Source organism: Cyanistes caeruleus, chromosome 1, assembly GCF_971803275.1.
Source record: "Cyanistes caeruleus chromosome 1, bCyaCae1.hap1.1, whole genome shotgun sequence".
Lineage (NCBI taxonomy): Eukaryota > Metazoa > Chordata > Aves > Passeriformes > Paridae > Cyanistes > Cyanistes caeruleus.
Window position 1 is genome coordinate 72,017,754 of NC_141701.1, and position 16,971 is coordinate 72,034,724.

General features: G+C 35.1%; 1 protein-coding gene across 5 annotated transcripts in view; it reads left to right on the forward strand.

The window, feature by feature from the left end:
- Window positions 1–2,500: 2,500 nt before the first annotated feature.
- LOC147655594 (semaphorin-5A-like) overlaps window positions 2,501–16,971 on the forward strand; it is a 61,913-nt gene continuing 47,442 nt past the window's right edge. For 4 of the 5 annotated variants that reach the window (XR_015273930.1, XM_086841973.1, XM_086842266.1 and 1 more), the window contains exons 1-2: window positions 2,501–2,549; window positions 5,431–5,476. The gene's annotated coding sequence lies outside the window, so the exon portion shown is untranslated. Of the gene's footprint in view, window positions 3,066–5,430; window positions 5,477–16,971 lie in introns of all 5 variants that reach the window. The other variant, XM_086842617.1, reaches the window with a different exon arrangement.

Below are 16,971 nucleotides of genomic sequence, written 5' to 3' on the forward strand. Positions count from 1 at the left end.
AATTAGTTTTTTGAAAGAAGTGAACAGGAAGGAATCTTTTGTTAGTTTATTTCCAGGAGATTTGGCAGTTTGCCTGGTCATACCTTGATAGTCTGAGTTTAATTCAACCCCCATTTATTGATTCAGGCTTTCAATTGCAAATGTATGTGGGGGGTTAGGATGGGTTACGGAGATTTTCTGCAATATTATGATATATATTTTGCCATATTTTTAAAGAACGCTTAATCCTGAATCCATGTTATCTTGAATTGTGTGTGCCATCTTAATGTTCTTCTAATTCATGTCTGTGTTTAACGCAAAAGTATTTATTGTTGTTCCATTCAGCTTTTATAGCTTACAGTTTCACAAATAAAAGGGTAAAATGTAATGGTGACAACCATTACAAACATGATATACTTTTGAATCTTTATGTATTTTCAACTGTTTTTTTACTTGGACTTGTTCAGGAACATACAGAAGACTAGTTATATACTTTTAGCTGTAGTCATACTGAATGTATTCACTGCAGTAGATTGAAATATATTGTTGTGAAGGAGATGACTGGAGCATGTTTTATATGTGCTTTCATTCAGTTCCCACTGATACCAGTGGAAGTGTTTACCCTTGGGTTTTAGCAGGCTCTTAACTAATAGGTTTCAATTGTAACAGCTGAGCTAGAAGAGTTGTTCAGTGCTGTGAATGTAAAGGGGAATACTGTATCTCTGACAGAGTAAAGGATGCTGGTTTATCTCAGTGTTATCTTTTCTTCTCATTAAGTGTCCCTCTGTTTGCAGATTTATGTAACATATTTGCTTTCCTCATTCATTAAGCACCAAATAGAAACAAATTTGCCAATTACTGCCAGTGTCAAATCTATGTAGTTCCAGTGTTGTATTTTTTTGAGTTCCAAAGCTGTTTTTTTCTTGCTTATTGCCACCATATTTGGAAAAGAGGCAGGGCTGTGTGTGAAGAGGTCATACCCGTGCTTCAGAAATGTAATTTCATTTTTCTTTCTCATTCTTTGTTGCCTTCAAAGTATATATTGCTCTGGAATAAAGCTGAACAGAGGTTGAAAAATGGCAGTCCAAACATAATCTTAATAACACTTTGAAAAAATGTTGTCACCTGTCTTGTGAGGAGCATAATGGCTCTGCGCATGTCATGAAAATTGGTAATTACTTTTTCTTTGGACTGCCAGATTTACTAATACTACATTTGTGGGTTTATTTTTACTCTCATGTCATATGCGATTTTTTTATTTTCATGCTAATTTCTTTAATTTGATTTCTACATTTTTTTCATATATGTGCTTGTCGTGGTTTTAAACTAGTAATTAAAAAAATTACTTATTTCTTGTTGTGAGATATGGATTAGAACAAGAGCAAAACAGGTTTAAAACTTAAAAGGAATAAAGACAGTTTATTAACAAACTACAAGAATAAGAACACCAGAATAAACTTTCAGAAAACCCCCTTATCTTCCACATCTTAACTATTTCTCTGTACACATGACAACATAGAGACAAATAAATTTAGGACTTTGGTGGTTAAAAACAGTCTTAATTCTTGCTACAGTCTTTTCATCAGTCTTTGTAGAGAAACAGAAGTCTCTTTCTGTTAATTTATGGAGTTTCTCACGAGAAAACTATTTTTTGTCATAGTTTTCTATTTCTCTAATGCCAGCTGCCCAGAAATCTGTCATTAGATCTTCTCCTCCCATTTCACATCTCTCCGAGGTGTGTATGGATCACTGAGCTTAGGGATTTTATTTTTAAGGATAAGTCATTCAAAGGCGTAAGTTTTCTTCATCTGTCTCTGTGAGCCGTCCTGGAAAACAGTTTTCTCTTTGCCCCCAAAGCTTCAAAATCTTCACTCAACTCAATTCCAGCAACTCACAGTATCACAAGTACTCTCTCTCTTTTGCTCAAAAGTTACACTTTGAATATCTTATTCCTCCCAATACTCTTATCATGAATTAAAGGAGTCCTTTTATACTATTATTGTCCATCTCCATAGCTTTAACAGAAAGATATTTCAGCTGTAAAGCATCTCCTTATTCTCTCTTTCTTATTTAAACTTAACTCTTTTCTTCACTGTTTTTGGTGGTTCTATGATGTCTTCTCTATGTTGATTGTCTCTCTCTTTCTCTGTCTTTCTGAGAAAAGGAGTAATCTGTATGTTTATCCAGGTAGTAAAAGAATTAAAAGCTTTAGGAAACCTGCAAGAGTTCATGGTGTTAAGTTTCAGTCTAGCAGCAAAAACTGAAAACCAAGCTCGGCTGACCAGCGCTGCTTCTCTTCCCCCTCCCCGCCTCCACCCCGCGGCCTCGTCAGCCTGGAGAGGGGGGGAGGATGCCGAGACAGAGCCTTGTTACCTCCTCAGAAGCCAGAAACCAAAGAGAATAAGAGAATTCTGTCTGTACTTCTTAAGGGGGTGTTTACAAGTTGAATTCACTTTTTAATGGTCAGATCTGCTGTCAATTCTTGGAAATGACTGATAATTGGTCAGGAGGAAAAACTCCCATCAGCCACCAGCAGCTTCAACTTCCCCTCTTTCTAAGCTGTCTTAAAGGTAAAGCTACCCCATGACAGTGCTTTCTGAATGAGTTCTCACATGCTAGAAATACATGCTTTAAAATGTTAAACTGTTGGATTTGTAAAACTAAACGTAGTCCTACAAGTTATGCTGAAGTGAGCCATCTAGGTAGGAATAGCTCTTATTGCTCTCTGAGTGCTAGTCTGACACTTAGCCCAGGATTATTTATGTAGTCACAGTCAATCTATGCTGTCCATTTTTCCAGTTTATGTTGCTAAGGTGTTTTTATTGTCTCTTGCACACAGCTTTTCTTGTTTAACTTTCTTCTGGCTTTACAAAGCTAAAAATGTTTCAATTGGTTATTGGCAGCCACAGGAAATTGAAAAATGTATACTAATTAGCTCTGCCTCTTGATCATTCACATGAATGTAGACATTTTAATCTCCCTAACACTTAGCGGGTCAATTTTTCTAATTTCACACTGAATATATTGTGTAGAAGTGTTGTGCTCTACTGAATAGGATAAAAATCTAATTTTCTAAGAAGAAAAAGGTAAGAGAATTGCTGAGTGTCTGTTTTTCTTCAGGCTGGCATTTATTAGTTTAGAATATTTACAGTTTGGGACAATAGCTTACTTTTTAATAGGTTGAAATTATGTCAGATTGGAAGATGATAAAAAGACATTATTAATTTGATAATCTGTCCTAAAAAGGCCTCATCAGGCATAAATTTACAGCAGATATCTGAAGATGAAGTATACATAGCAAATGAAATATGTATTAACTACTTCCCTGAAAACTGTGTGAGACCAGACTGCTCACATATTCTGCAGCAGGGACTGCATTTATTTGTAGAGTGATATGGGACATTTATGTGCCATTCTTGTTAGTCTGATACCACTGAGTTAAGAAAGCAGTTTCTATCTGCTGAAGATGCTGAAGAAAAAACCAAAGTTGTTTTGCTACAGCAGTGAAGTTTGTTTCTTTGTTACTGGAGTGAAAGATGTACAATGATGGGTGATGGAAGCTTAAATTCACCAAGATGAGGAGTAGACCAAGTATTTGTGCTCCCTGCTGAATACTTCTGGGCAAGACATTGTGCAGAAATGGAAGTATTTTTTGTCCTTAGAGAGGAAGTGTAGAAGACTTTATAGAAAGACTATAATGCATTGCTTCTTGGTGTTTTGATGAAAGTCTTTCAAGTCCACTTGCATGTAACTTGTTGGTGAAGCTTTGTGTACACTTTGTTCTGCAAAGTACTCTTTTCTCTGTTTATCCACTTCAGGTCTCTCCATGACACAAACCCAAGTATTTTAGCTATTTCTTTGTGGTGATTTAGCAGTATAATAAAAAATATTCTGTCTTTATTTTATTTTCACATGAATTCTTGCCCTTTATAACCTGCCTCCTGCATTTTGAGTAACTCTTTTTAGCAGTACTCCTAGGAAAGACTAGTGATATGGTTCCTGCACAGCGCAATTTAAGTAGACCATATATATACCAGGGCCAATAAATAAATACTCATGGCTGTTTCTGAGAATTCATAAATAAAGATAGCCATGATGGCCATGGTGGTTGTGTTTCTGAGTTAGACACAATTTATTTTTGTTTTTTCCCCTTCCCTGCTGTCTCATTAAAAAAATAAAAAAAAAATAAATAGAGATGTAAAGTATAGGTTCTGACCATCTGTGCCCATTAACAATACCTCATACCTCTTTGGAAAGAATTACAATTTTTATCTCAAAAAATTTGGCCTAATTTTAATTTTCATTACACATCTCTAAGCTACATGGATGTAATACTGCAGTAATTCATAAATATTTAAAGTTCAAATGTAAATTTACCCATCTCTTTATCATCTGAGTTTTTTTGCTACTTTAATTGATTTTTAAAAAATCTTATAAATTACTGTTACATATTTGTTATGAATAAATTAAGATTGTTATGAATATAGTAAGATTCAATCTTAATAAAGATTGAAGTAATTTATATTATTATTGTAAAATCCTTTTTATTTTCATCTCTAAAACATAATCACTCTAGTAGCATTGGAGAATCAGAATTGTTTTACGTAAGGTAAAATACAGGCAGAAGAGGACTGGGGGGTGTTATATCTGTGAAGATGCAGTAGAAAGAAATGAATCATGAAAAGAAGAAAAAGAGGTGTGATAACAACTAAGAAAGAAAGAAAACAGTGGTGGGGAAGGAATATGTTTTGCTTGTAGTTTGCCTGGGTTCCTCCCAAGGTCTGTAGGTGCTGCTGTAGAGAAAACGCAGAATGAGAAATATTTTTGCAATAAATGCACAGGCTTTTGAAAACTGCTTGGTTGGTTTGCTCCTTCTGTCTGCGGGGGAAAAAAAATTGTAGGCTTCAAAGAAATTCGGCCACATAGGGCAAGACTTCTCTCAAAATTGTGAAAACTCAGGGGCTTGTGCTGATTCACCATCATACTGGGATCCTGTGCTTCAGCTTTACATATATGTGGCTGAGCTAATTGCGTGAGGTTCCCTTCTTTGTGGGGAGAAATGGAGAGCTTCAATCTGCCTGTCCATATATTCTGATGTAGGCATCCAATGCTGGTGACATGAATCTGCCAAAAGCACTGAGTATTCCTACCCATTAATTCTAAAGGAACACTGGAGCAATGAATCAGATGTACATATACCTACTGCATTCACGTTCAGCCAGTCCCTCAGACTGAAAATCTGTTTTAGAAATTAGCTTAGTCCTTATCCCAAAGGAATATATATTAAGACAGGCTCTGAAAGAATTTTAAGTCCTGAATAACTGTCACTTCTAAATTTCTTCTGCCTTTGTAGTCATTAATCATGTTTTTATTTAAATAGTAGTAACATTTTGTTTTCTTACTTAAACATTAGTAATAATTCATTTTTATTTACTATTTTTTAAACCCTAGAAACTACCTCTTCAGACTGAAGCTTGAAGATCTCTCTCTAATACAGGTATGTTTCATTTCTGTTTACTTAGTTCCACTGCAAGATGTAGGTAACCAGATGTTTTAAAGCAGATAATCAAAATATTCAAAACCTTCATAGCTACATATAAATATGCGTCTGTTTTTGTCCTTTTTTTGGCCCCTTATTATATAGGTCATATTATCCCTTTTAATTCCAGATTAGCCTTTGTCCTAGGCCATAGAGATCTGATGCTGCCTTTGTCTGCTTTGATTTTGTTAGAGTAGATTTTCATAGTCTTCATTAATACAATTTAAAATTAACTACCTTTAGAGTCAGTACTGTCCCTATTAATTAATGAAGTAATATTATACAGCTGAATATAGAAAAGTAAAATCATTTCAGGTAAGACTGACCTTGTAATTTGCAAAACAACTTGTATATGCTTTAATTAAGCTTTCAGATTTTATCTGCCTTCCTAGACTACTAGAAAGAAGATCTCATGTTAGCTTATATTTAATCAAAATTTCAATATTAATAAATATTAAATTTTGTTGCTCGTGTTTAAAGCTGTCACACAACAAGAACCTTTAATATCTTAATATCATCTTCTATGCCATGTTTGATATCCTGACAAATAATTTGGGTCCTAGAGATTCTTTTTGAGAGGTTGCATTCAGAGGTCTCTGATGGTGCCACCATTGTAGTTTATGCTGCTAATTCATACATCGAAGTTCATGATTTTCTTCTGTTAGGACATATATCAGTAGGCTGAATTCACTAAGGAGGGAGAAATCTGTAGGTTTAAGAAGTTTATAATTGTGCTGACCTCTTCTCACTTCAATCAGAAAAAAAATACAAACTGAGCCCAGAAATCATATCAGTGATGTTATAGTAGGTAACTGGGTTTCAGTCTTAGGCCTTTAAACAGTCTTCTCAAATTGACTTTTGGTGAAGTTTCTTATTTTGTCTTCAGTGTTGTAGCACCACTGGTTTACCTCTATATCTTCTAGCATTTTTCAACATATCTTTAGAGAATTTGTGTATCTAAATCAAAAGTGTTCTTTTTTTTTTTCCACCAGCATGTCTTTACTATCCCTACATCTAGTATTAAATTTTCCCCTTATTTCCAAGCCCACCATTATGACTCCTTCATATTTTTCCTTCCCAGATCTTCTCTTTCTCTTCTTTCCCTCTACTGTTACAGTTCTGTTAGAGTGCCTCAGGATAGCCATTATCCAAAAGATGTTTCCTTGGATATGCCAGTTTTGGCAGCTCCAAATCAGCTGTGAGATGACTGAAGACTTTGTTTTAATTTGTAGGATGAATTGTTTAGGATTTTGAAACTGCTAAACAACATATTCAGGTCTTGTCTTGTAATCTGGTTTTATGGTTGAAAGAGGCAGGAACAAAAGTAGGAAGCAAAGCAAAAGCTGTATTAAATCCTTGCAGAACAGACTGATGGAATTTCAGGGAAGAAATAAAGCTTGCTGTGGTTTAACTCGTTGATACTCTGTGTGCTAGTTTGCATTTGTTTGGCAAGGGACTGAATACTTCAGCATTTCATGTACAGACAGAAGAAATTTTTTTTTAACATTTTCTTCACACAGTTTTTATCATAGTAATAATGTAAAAAAAGATCTCATTTAATTCTTCGACTTATGTTGTTTGATTTGATTTTTTTTTTGCATTAGCCAGCTTTTGTAAAAACATGCAGATGTTTCACAAGCTAATAAACCATGTTTTCACATCTTAAAGAAAAAGCACACAGTGAAAGTGCTATCTATGACAGGCTTTCAGCATAGCTCAATAACAAGACAAAAAAGGGTAGAAACAAGACAAACTATATAGCTGTTATTTAATTATCTTACAAAATTCCTTAAGCTCTAGTTTTGCTATTGTGTGTGGGAATCAAAAGAAAAATTCTCTTGCATAGCAAATATTTTTAACATGGAAGCAAATTGGAACAATTTGCATCCTACTTTTCACGGTTTTCAATTAGAATTTTATAACTTTATTTCCTTTGCTATTTCCTATAACTTTGATTTTTTTATCTTTTTTTAATAACTGATTCATCCGCCAAATCCTTCTTATTTTACTTTTCTCTCTGGAAAACCAGGGGAATGCCTCAAACTAAATTTTGACCATTGACGTACTTCAGTTATTTTTGTCTGTTTCCTCATCTGTCATGCCTAATTGTCTATTGAAATATATTAGTTTGTGCACACATTTTCACTGGGAAGACAATAGGCTTCATTTTACATGTAATAAACAGTAAAAAACTCATTTATAGCAAAAGCATATTTTAAAATATTTTGTTTACAAAATTTCTCTTTATTTTTGGAAATATTTACATTTTATAAACAAAATGTTCTTTTGGAGTATTATTATATCTTGCAAGATTACCAGATACTGTTTTGTAATAGGAAAGCTTTCTAAAAAGGAAAACATTAAATAATGACTTCTTGTTTGCAAACTTTTTCAAAAATTTCTTTGGGCCAAAATATGTGTATGTCCTGTCTTTTACAAGTGTATGCCTCGAAAATAGTTTGTAAACACAAGATAATCTTCCTTGAAAAAAAACCAAAACCCAACAAAAATCCAAACCAAAACCAGATATCCATTTGAAATTAAAGTTATCACAAAAGAAATGCAGAACATGTATTAAGAGGGTCCTGTTTCTACCAGTTTAGTGGAAGTTAATCCCTTGTAAAAGTGGGGTTAGAGTGCTTCCAGAGTGCATCAGACAGGATGTGCTGGGGCTGTGCACTTAGACATCATCACCATTGTGGGTACATCAAAGTTGTGATTCCACATGTCATAGTTCTGTGCTCTGTACTTTATGGGAAGAGCATGTTGTTTAAATAAGCAAGTTTGATATGATAATACCTTTAACAAACCAGTATTTGATGTGTCTCAGCAATTTTCTTTGTGTAGAAGAATAAAGAAGAATAGAGCAAGTGAAAGCCTTTTAAGCCGTTGATGGAGAAGCCTAAGAGTCAAATTGTTCAAAGCTGCCTGTTGGAACAATGCTTGCATAATGATTATGGATTAGGGAAGAAGCACTCATTTGGGTTATAGAAGGGCAAATATTTTATCACTCTGTCTGCAGCAACAGTAGGCTCACAGACAGAGAAGGCCTGGCTCTGCATAAATTTGTTTTGTGAGCTTTACTTTGTTATTGCTCACCTCAAGTAACAGTAGAATGATCCATAAAAACATTGGCCAAGATGAAAACTAGATTTCCTGAACGCTCTGTTTTATTTCTTAAAGTATAAAAGCAGAAATCTAAATAGTACTTTTTAAATGAGTAAATTTATTTTCAAAAGTGTATTTTAAAAACCATGACATCTAGGAAAGGTCAGCAGTAATAGTGGGGCTTTGACATTATGTAATGGATGACTGTCACAAGTATCTGTTCTCATCCTTTTTTCTAACTTTTTTTGAAATGAGAGCTTCTAAATTCAAACATTTATTTGTGTCTGCCTACGTGACAGGTGTGCTGATGTGCCTGTAAAGAATGAAAAGATAATACATGATGGCTTATAAAAGTCTTTATGCCACAGTTGCCATAAACAATAATCCAGCCTGCATAATCTTTTACAAACCTCATAGAAAGTGTACATCTTTTTTTCTTCCATAAGCTGAACTTCACATATTCAGGTTGTTAAGTCATTTACAGGGTACATGCTTGTGTTTGCCTTTCTCATGTAAATGTTCCATCTATGAAATCTATTTCATATTTGAGATGCCCAGAAGGTTAAATATGAGCCTGTTCCACCTGCTTCTGTGGTTCTCCACAGGTTTTATTCTCATTCTCAGAACCTGCACATCTTTCAGTTAGAACAACACATACCCTCAGAGTTTAAAGGCAATTTTAAAGCAAATTTTAGCCCATTTTTATAACAAGATTCAAATTAGATGCTTTATACAGGCTAAGAAGATCATAGTTTTGTTTTTATGTGTGTTATTCAACTTTAAATTCTGGAATCTTGAGGATTTTGGTTTATAGATGTGTTTGTGTGTATGTGTTTATACATGCACATCTACTAACAAGGCATTCAAGGAATTAAAGGCAAGAGTGGAACTAAGAACTTTCTGGAAAAGGAGCGACTTTGGAGAACAAATTTTACCTAACAGAATTCTTGCTATTGTTTGCATGTGTCAAGAGTATCTGGAAATACATGTTACATATGATAGTTCATTTAAAAAAAGGGAATTCGATTCCATAATTTAGGATTTTTTAAAAAAGTTGTATATATAACCTGAAATGTTTTTTTAAACTTTACCTAAATTTTAATACAGAGTATAATTATTAACATTTAATTTTTAATTTTTTAAAATAAGTTAAATCCTCACCAGTGTTGTAATTCCATTTTGAAAATAACAATTGTTTACTATTATGTATTTTGTGAGAAGCCTTCATAACCTTAGTTTGTCTTTGGTTAAGATAGTACTTGGCAAAGTCTATGAAAAATGGAGGCATAAATCACTTGAGCTCTCTATACAGTTAATATTTGGGTCAATGCTCTTAAGTTCCCTTTGCTATGAACAAAATGCAAAGTTGTAAGTAGTTATGTAGCATCAAATCTTTGATTTATGCTGATGTTAAACACTTGTAGTTATAATCAACAAATTCAGAGATAAAGAGAATGAAGCTTTAATCTGTTAACCTCAAGTTTTTTTAGTCACTAAATAAGTAGAATACTTAAAAGGCTGCTTAATTATTTTTCTTAAACTTTTATTCATTGTATTTTAATCCATTAATTATCTGTGTTGTGTGTTACTTACAGTCATTATTTGTGTAACAGATGCCTGATTTGTGAAATACATGAAAGAAACACGAATCATCATTTTATTATGGGGTGAAGCAACTGTGCTGAAAAGGAAATGCAAGAAGTATATTCTCTGATATCACACTTGAAGGCATAAGGGACATCAAGTAAGGATGTCCTTAATTGATTACAATCATGGTTTGGTAATATTGAAATGACAAGAAGATTGAGATTTAACATTTTATTTGAGTGTCTATGCAGGGGAAAAACAGACAAAACAAATAACAAACCTCTCTTGGGTATGCCTGTGCCCAGTATCTATTTAAGAGTGAGGGAAATAGAGAATGTTCCTCCCTTTTAAAGGTACTTTTCTCCCTTTTTTTAAGTGAAGGTAGCATCAGCCACCAAAATACTGTTTCTTCTTAGACCCTTCGCATTTGTGTCTATGACACACAGTGGATAAGCCAAGTGCATAAGTTGGCATTACTTTTGATGCTGTTCCATGTTCCTTAAAAGGTTGGAAGTGAAGGAAGCAACTTGTGCTTATAAAACTTTTCCAAAGAAGACTGAGGTGAGCAAACTACAGAGTGACCAAAAAATAATAGAGCTGGTGCAAAGATCTCTTTTGATGCTAGGGATGAGCAAAATGTGCAGAGGTATTTGGACTGTTAACTTTTGTCTAAATTGGTACTGAGAGCAGAGTTTAAAAAGGGAAAAAATTAAGAAAAGGCAAAGGACTGTACATCTACATATCACAATGCTACTGCTGTCAAGTACCTCTTCATCTTGTTGATATATTTCCAGTGGCAGATTGTTGGATTTGATTATACAATAAGTGCACAAATAATTAAATTAGAATATTGGAAATTTAAAGACGATGTAAAAGTATTTGTGAAGCCAGAGCTAGTCCTTTGTAGCTGGTACTCATAGCTTCACCTATGTATTAGTCAGAGTATGGCTAATGTTCTGAAACCATTTGAGTCATATTTTGTCTCCCTGAAAATCAAGCTTTCTGACATTGTTTTCATAGTTTCTAAACACTTTCCCAGAAAAGTAACTATAAACATGGATGTTTATACATTCCATTAAAGATATGTCTTTTGATGGACATTTCTTATGACCAGTGTGGCTGAGAAGGTGGTAAACTGACCATCCCTGGTAGTTGTCAACAGTCTATAAATATTGAAATGACAAAATAAAGTTTCCTCTTCCTCTACCACACCTTGAGCGGTGTCTGTGTAAATCATTTCGTGTCCAACAGTGACAATATTTGGCCAACTACTGATTCACCCTGCATTCTGAATTTTCTTTCCATGTGTGGGATTTTTCATCTGCAGAAGTGTGGTTACACATATCAGCTAATTGTTTAAAGGTTTTTTTCTGTGTGTGATATTTAAGTTCATATGCAGACCTCTACTAAAAAATATATAACAGGGCATGTGAGACACCCAACTGGATGTGTTTACTCTTCTGCTCATTTCTGCCTGTTATTTACACTTGGCTTATACAAAATTGGAAGGTTTGAGTCTCCAGAATTTTTAATTTCCTATCCTTCAATACAGTTGAAATTTGTCATGGAAATTTAAAAACCATCTAATTGAAGAAAAAGAGTGCTGGCAAATTGGCAGAGCTTTGCTGCTGCTTTGGTTCATCTGTATGTGTTAGTATTTTCAGTGATGGAGGAAAAGAGTAGAAAAATAAAACCAGGCAGAGATGTAGTTTTTCATTTATTTGCTGTATCTGTCATATTTTTTGTGCCAGTATTAAAATACACATGCAGGTGTATTTCTAGACAAATTAATACATTTTTAGCCAAGACACTTAGCTTTTTCTAGTCTGTCTCTATTTATTTATTTATTTGTTTATTTTTTTTTTTTTTTCCCTTTACCTCTGCTTGTTAGGCTGCATTTCTTGTATGTTTACAATAATCTTCTGTTCTGGTTTTTCAACAAAGAAGCAAAATAGGTACTAAAATTTTTCCCTTGCACTGTAGTAAAATTTCTGTTTTCTTTAGGCATTAAACATTTATGGGTTTCTGTTTGGTTTTTTGGGTTTTTTTTCATTTGGGATTTTTTAAGAGAAAGGAGAAGCCTGGATCACCAGGCTATGTAATATGAGGGCATTTGTTCTCATGACAAATAGAGGTGATATCAAAAAGTATGTATGTTCATTTTACAGCTGATACTCCTGAAACAGCTGATTTGGATTTTATAGTGAAATGATTTCACCCTTCCATATACTTTTCCCTGGTATTATGTGGGGTGGTCAGCCACACGGTATTACATGCACAAAAGGTAATTATGGAAATGTCTTTTCCTCAGAAGGTGACACTCGTTCATGTTTTCACTGAAACGATAAATCATTACAGTTACACAAGAGTAATCACCAAGTAGAATCTGATAATAAATCAGGCTGCTGCTTTCCAAATCTCTGGACCGTATACAACCCTGGCACACTTCAGCTAATTTTGGACTGAAGCAGCATCCTGTGACAACAGGGTGATATTTATGGAGGGACACGAGCTCTCTTTGACTATCACCCTCTTTCAGCGTCACCTCTGTACCGAGAAAGTTCAGAAATGTTAGGTAACTGTAGAAAATTAAAGAAGAAAAATTATTATAGAGACTAAAAGCAGATTGTCTTAATTCTTATATTGTCTTGCTTAGGTGGAGAATTTGCCACAAGCAGTTGCTGATGGAGAGTTCTAGCTCTTTGGCAACTGGATGCTGCAGTACTGAGCAATTTAGAAAAGAAATGGAATATGCAGTATGCTCTGGAAGATATGCTATCTGTAACAGAGTGTTTGCAAACATGTTTATAGATTTTTGCATACAGACCCTGATATGGAACTTCATTGTCTGTTCTGGTCTGTAACAATTAGAAGTTCCAACCGCAGTTTGTATGTCATTCATATTCAAAGAGCAGGCTTAAAGACATTTTTTCAGTTGCAGGAGGAATTTTGTCTTTTGCACTACTGCAGAGATCCATTCAACAGTTCTGCAAGGTTAGGTGGGATAGGGCATAGATGCTTTTGGGGAATGCTACAGAGAGGAGATGAGTTCAGCTTACCCCTGCATGTTAGTGGTCATCAGTACCTGGCATAAAGGCACTGTTTGTCTGTAGTATCCCTTGCAATTGGTTGTTGAAATTAAAAAAAACCCAAAACATTAGGTTAAGAAGATCAACATTTAAACCCTGAGTAATAGAAAAATGGTGGAGCAGCTTCATGTTCCCTCACTACAGGGCAGAAAAATTTAAGACACTCATCTTGACCCTCAGCTCTAAGGATGCTGAAGGGTGCACCCAACTGCTGAGCTGTGGGGAGAACTGTTTCCATGAGGCAAAAAGATCCCTTCATTCCTAGGGTAGAGGTGTAAATATTTTCAAGGTTAGGAGACTAGTTTTTTGCTACTACAGTTAAGGAAAACTCAAGATTTTTAAACTTTTAAGGAAACAAAGTGTCCATACTGAGGCTGACAGACATGGACACTTGTTGCTATAACCTAAGTAGAAGGAAGGATTTGAGAAACTTGCAATTGGTCATTGGTTGGTGAGGATTCCATGCAGGCATGTGTGGGAAGGAGGGGCCTACCCTTCTAAATGGTTCAGGGTACAAAGAGAGGGTTGCTTCCAGTGTTACTTGCCTGGTCAACACTACTCAGCCCAATTTATAAGGTGGATTGTTACTCCTAAATGTTTGAGAGAGACACTGCTTAGTCACTAGCAGGAAGCTAGTCCGGTTCTGAACAGAGAATAGAGGAGTAAAGTTGTCTTACTGTAATAGGCTTATCCAATATTTTGGGATACCTTTTGCCTTCATTTTGCCTTATCCTTATTTTTCTGTCACCTTTTCCCTACCATGTTTTTGGTTCTATTCTGTTTTGGCATGTATTTTTTTACCCATCCCAGATGGCACCTCAATATCATGCTTCTGTTGTCAAGTCTGGAAGTGATAAATCATGTCAAACTATGGAAATCAATCAATTTATTAAAACTTAAATGTCCTTTGAAATATCTGGGCTTAGACACATATCTGAGGTATTTGTATTAATTTTTTTGTTTAGTTGTTATTTTGGATTTATTTGAAGGCAGGCAAATCTAGACCCCCACAGACCACAGGCAATTCCCAAATGCTCAGGGGAACAAATTGCCCTAGAAAAGGAGGGCAATCTTACCCATAAAGCAGTTAAGAGAAAAAATGTTTCTGTTTTGATGTCAGCATTTTACATAGTTTGCCTGCCTTCAAATCAGAGTACTTTTCACATCTCACTGGCTGTGATGCCAGGAAGGACTATGTTTGTTTTCACTTTGCCAAAAAGAAGATGATAACATGTAACATAAATCCACACAATCTTAACATTACATGTTGCTCTTCTGATCAAAAGTTCTTCTGAGCCAGATGCTTCTGTTTATTACTTAATTAAAGTAAATATAAAATATACATCTCTCCTTCTCATTGCTTTTATTAAGCTCCTGTGCCTAAAATAATTTTTTTTAATTAATAATCTTCAGTGTATGAAAGGGGCTCATGGTACCTCATTAAAGGAATTGCAAGGAAATCTGAAGTTCGCATAATGTGAATCCATATGACCCTCTAGTGAGGGATTGCTTTGTTTGTTAGAAATGCAAGCAATCTCTGTACCCACTTGTCCTTCCTGCTAGTAGAAAGGGTCTCTTCAGATAAAACACAACTTCAGGGTGTAATAATCACATTTAGTACTATTATAGGAGAAGATGGTGTTCCTGTATCTCATTCAGTTTCCTCCTGTGCTAAGAATTGTTCTCTGAGACAAAATTGATGGAAGGAGTGATGGGCATGTAAAGTGTTTGAAAATGTTAGTCTCATTTGACTTGAAATACTGAATAATTTAAATTTGCTTGAGGTTCAAGGTCATTGAATCAAACAAAAAGTAATTTGCATTTTCTGTAATGTTTTGTGGTTTTGAGACATATGAGCAGCCATATAATTACAGATCCAGTGTTCAAGTATTAGCTAAATGCCCTTTGGAACATTCACACATACAAAATGAAAAGTCTTTTTGCTCTGAGCAGGATAAGGCCTTGACACATTGGACTGATTCTTTCTGGATCCCTTGTTTAAAAACAAAAAATTAACCTGTTGCATTTGCCACACTTTCAAAGGAAACAGATAGTAAAATTTCCATTTTGCAAAATCAGATACTTTCTTTGTCATCCTTCAGGGTGATACATTAACTTTTTTAACTTTATCATGAGATTTTAAAAACACTTCCATAATTTAAGAAGTCATTTGGCTATATCAGCTAGAGATTAAGGAACAAACACCTTCAAAGTTGTGACTTCTCACAAACTTGTCTAAACAGAGAGACAGAGAGGCAATCCTAGGTGACAAAACAGCTACAAAAATATTCTTTTGCTTGTATGAAATGTAAAAGAAAGAAAAAGGCTAAGTAAAAAAGCTCTGTTCCAAAATAATATCTGTTGAAAAAATTTCTCTAAGCAATACTTGATGTTAAGAGTAAGAAAGATGGGTAATGATGCATGATTTTGTACACCTTAAACAAATCCTTAGTAAACTTACATGTACCATTCCTGACATCTCTCTCATGCCTCTCTCTGGTACAAAAGTACCTGGGCTGAATGGCTTAGGTTTCATACAGTATTGGGATCCATTAGTGTTGGGGAAGGTGAAACAGGGAAACCTTATGAATGTGATTGTTTGGCACTAGATTGTGAAAATACGAAGGCTAGAATCAAAGTAGAAATGAAAGCCTGCTTTGAGTTATAGGATACTGAGTACTGGTTAACCAAAGAACAATAGCCTAGCCAGCTAGAGGAGAATCCCTGTTGATAAAACAATGTCCTTCTGCTGATAAGAAGAGTCCAAAAGTTAAGAAGCAAGGAAAGAACTTGTAAAGCTCTGTAGAGTATAAAATGCAACACTGTATGTTAATATAGGGAAGCTCATAGGTTGTATGTAAATTATTAGTGGGTGTGTCTCATGGTGATTGGTTACTAATAATTAGAATATTCACGATAGAAAAAGATATATTGGATTGTAACAAGAACTTCGCTCTCTTTACTCTTACCTCTTACCTCTTCCCTCTTCTCTTTACCCCTCTCCCAGCTCCCCTCTCCCCCGCTCTTAACTCTCAGCCCTCTCTCCCTGCTCCTACCCCTCTCGTCTTCCCTCTCTTACTCCCTCCCTCCCCCTTCCAACCTCACCTCCCCTGCTTTACCTGTGCTTTCTCCCCTCCCCCGGACCACGTGGACGCCGAGGTTGGTGGCGGACACGGGTCTCCCCTCCTTTTACCCTTATAATAAATTGCTTATACTTGAACAGTTTGACCCTGGAGAAGTCTCTCACCGCGAGCATTTTGACATCTCCAATACATTAGGACAGAGAATACAATTCAGTGTCTGCAGAGTGATTGCTTTTATAAACCAAACCTTAACTGCATAGCATGTTCTGTACCTCATCATCACTGATACTAAAATACTTAATGAAACACCTGTGTTTTGATGAAAAGCCACTGTATTAAGATGTACTACAAGCTGTGACCAAAGTTTAAATCCCACATAAACACATTTATGAATTACAGAACTAAAAGTTAGAAGATATACCATTAATTGTGCTTTTTAAGAACTGCAACAGTGCAAGTAGATGAATTAGCATTTAGGAAGCCACACTCAAGCCTTCTCTTTGTGGATTTGTGAGAATTTTATCTGCATGAAGATTATGGAAAATTCTTCTTTCTTCCCTCTCCCCTGGGATCCTTGGGACTGCTT